This window comes from Myotis brandtii, unplaced genomic scaffold (genome assembly GCF_000412655.1).
Source record: "Myotis brandtii unplaced genomic scaffold, ASM41265v1 scaffold652, whole genome shotgun sequence".
Taxonomy (NCBI): Eukaryota; Metazoa; Chordata; class Mammalia; order Chiroptera; family Vespertilionidae; genus Myotis; species Myotis brandtii.
In genome coordinates, this window is record NW_005370529.1 from 1,261,261 (window position 1) to 1,265,079 (window position 3,819).

A 3,819-nucleotide genomic window follows, 5' to 3' on the forward strand; every position below is an offset into this window, starting at 1 on the left:
CCCCCGCCGGCCTAGTCACCCCACGCAGCCTGCTGTTCAGTCATTTGATTGTCCCTCACTAATGCTCCTGCTGGCCTGGTCACCCCACGCAGCCTGCTTGTTCAGTCATTTGATCATCCCTCACTAACCCCCCTGCTGGCCTGGTCACCCCATGCAGCCTGCTGTTCAGTCGTTTGGTCGTCCTTCACTAACTCCTCTGCTGACCTGGTTGCCTCACGCAGCCTGCTTGTTCAGTCATTTGGTCATCTCTCACTACCACTCCCCTTGCTGGCCTGGTTGTAGGCAGCCATCTTGTGAGGGTGTGAGGGTTAATTTGCATATTACCTCTTTATTATATAGGATAGTTCTTGAGGCTAAAAGTCTGAAATCAAGGCATCTGCAAGGTGGTTGCTGGCAATCCTTGGCATTCTTTTACTTGTAGATTCCTCACTCCATCTCTGTCTTCATTTTCATATGGCATTCACCCCCGTGTCTCACATCCTCTTTTCTTTGTTTGTGTCTTTATGTCCAAATTTCCCTCTTCTTACAAAGCTACCAATCATCGGATTTGGTCCACCCTAATCCAGCCTGACCTCATTTTAACTTGATTACATCTGCAAAGACCCCATTTCCAAATGATCACATTCTGAATTTCTGTATAGACATGATTTTTGGGGGGGCACTATTTAATCTATTACAATAATCTTAATAGGTTAACCCAATTTGAGAGGCAAGGAAAATGAGACACTGTGAAGTTAAGAAATATGGCTAAGCTGCTTGTTTATAAATGAGTCTAGCCTAGATTAGCCTAACTCAGCTCTGTCAATTCACAAGCATTAAACTTAGAAAAAGGAAGATTTGTCATTAAAACCACTGTTTTGCGGGGGAGTGCGGGGGTTGGTGCACAGTAAGAGTTAACAGATTCACCAGTCTTCTAAGAAGGTGACCGAGGTGAACAAGCTGTAGAATAATGAGTTATTGATGGGTGAATCAGGAAAAAAAATCATTTAGTCATCTCCCACATCCAACTACATCCCAATATTTCATGCAAATTCTAAGAGTCCAGTAGAAATATCTGAAGATTTGGTTTAGAAAGAAACATATTTTGAGACATGATTTATCTTATTCCCTGTATAAAACTTCCTAAATTGATTCAAACTCTGAAGAAAAATGATAAATATTTTCTACATGAGAGCAGTGCTAGGGATTTAAGAATCATCATTTATGATGACATATAAGCTTCATTATAGATGTTTATTGTATTATTAAATTATTTACCATCTTAAAGAAATTAATTAAGTAAATTAATATTTACTTAATGTTAAAAAAGAGAAATGACAAAGCCTATTTTTCAAAGCCACCGAAAGTTGCTAATTTTGATTTTAAATGTTGAAAATATTATTACCAAAGTCAAGAGAACATATAAACAAAGGTCATGAGAAATATAATAACCTTAATGATAAGGGGATGGTGTCTGGAGTTAGGGTTATACAGGGTTGAATTTCAGCATCACCATGTAACTAGCCGTAGCAGCCATAAGATCAGACCTCCCAGAACTATAGGGAGCATAACTGTCTCTCGTGCTGGCTTTAAAATCCTTAACTGTGTTTGGGTTGAGGCCATGCCTTCCACTGGTTGCTCTGGCCAGTGACTGAAAGTGATAGAGATACTAGGCTGACCCACTCTCTTTTGTCATTGACTTTGGCTCACAGCTCCTAACAATTTTACCAAAACTTCCTTCGACTACAGACAGTCTAGGATGCTTTCACCCAACCTCCTCTTCCTCACTCTTTTATTGTGAGTCAGACTTGTATTGTGGTCTGGTTTTCCTCCTTTCCTCCTCCAGCTCCCTCCCTATTTTCTTCCACACGTATGTTTCCTCTAATAAAATTTTTGCCCTTTTCATCCCATACTTCTTGAGGACCTAAACTAACACACTAGCCTCCCCGAATCTCAATTTCTTCATGTGTAAATAGAACCTATTCCATAGGATTGTAATAAGATTTAAATGAACCAATGAACTTAAAGCAACATTGTATAATGAGTGGCATTTATAATGTTTAAATTAAGTAATGGGAACTTTTATTATTGTTATTATTATTATTACTTACTTTTTTTTCTTTTACTTTTCTCTGTGTGTGTTTTTTTTTAATCAAAAACAAGCAATGCTTTAGCAGATCCTGGGCTGAGAACTATTTATTGCTAAGGAGAAATGGGTGTGAAATAAAAAGAAAATGAAATAATAAGAAATACACTGTATACACAATTAATGCAAATATAAGTAGCACGTCCCTCTCCTCCCCCCTCCCCCCAAAAAACACAAAAAACAACAACCAACACACACACACACAAAACACCACACCACAAAGTCTTAAGGTTATTTTACTTAGTCATCTAAAGTGAAAGGTGGTCTCAGGCTGAAGTAACCTGGCCTTGGTGTCAGAGAGACTTTGAGGACAAAGTTCTCTTTTGATTATGGAAACATTCAAGAATATTCAGTTGAACTAGGACATACCAAATATAAATCAAATGTCAGGGAGAAGTCTAGCAAATCCAGCAAAATGTTTTTCCTGGCTTGAATTATCCTGGTAATTACATACATTCTACATCTTGCTTAGGTTGAGGGCACACAGATAATTAATGGTCTTAATGGTGATTACAATTTGGATCATGCTTTAGTCCACATCATTCGTCTGAAACTGAAACTAGGGGGCAACTAGGAGTGAGTTTATTTATTTTTTTAAAAGAGAAAATGTTCTAAAAAAAACAATAAAAGAAGGAGTTTAGGATTGCTTCTTTCCAATGTCAAACATAATAATTATTTTTTAAAGAAGGAAGGACTAACAAGGAAATTTAGTTTTCTTTTTCTACACATTGTACCTAGCATATAAACTCTCAATAATGTATTGTATTTAATTATATTGATATATTTCAGAACTAGGAGACAGGATTAGAACCATCTTTATGTAGATCTGACCTGCAGACCCACTGGAGAAGGGTGAAAGTAGAAAAATGAACAAGATGAATATTCAAGGTCATTTCCAACTTTAGGAATATTTATAACACTATTTTGGAATGTTTGATCCAAGAGTAAATTCTACTTTCTGTGGCAAAGTACTGTTTGAATTACTTATCACAGACAGAGCTAACAGCTTAAATTCCAATCATGTAATTAGAAATCAAATTAGCTATGGTTGAGAGAATGTACACAGAAAACTATTGTATTTGAATGTGATGACTTTCTTTCTCTTAGTAGCTCATTAGTATAAGCCAAAGCTACAATTCCAGGACATCACATGTTGCTATTTATCAGGGCTTTGTTGCTTTTCTCATATCAACAGCCTCCAGACAATGGATAGATCACTAGTTTTAAGCAATTATGATAATGCTAAGTTATTTCATAGTTTTTTAAAATTTAAATTATTTATTGTTTAAAGTATTACATATGTCTCCTTTTTCCCCCATTGACCTCTTCCTGGCCACTGACCTCTACCTGGCTGCTCCCACCCCCCAGCACATGCCCTCACCACCTACTGTCTGTGTCCATTGGTTATGCTTACATACATGTATACAAGTCCTTTGGTTGATCTCTTACCCCCTCTCCCCCTATTACATGTTTTGCTAACCTCTTCTTTCTTCCCTTCATTCTGTCCTTTAGAAATAGATATCAAATAGACCTGAATGTGCTATCAGCCAGTATAAAAATGTTTCATGACCTTGGAAAGGACTTTGACTTCAACCTAATTTTAAGTTTTTTCTCAATCACTAATAAAATGCTAAATCCATAATAAATGCTCAATAATATTTTTAAAAAAATATATTTTATTAATTTTTCACAGA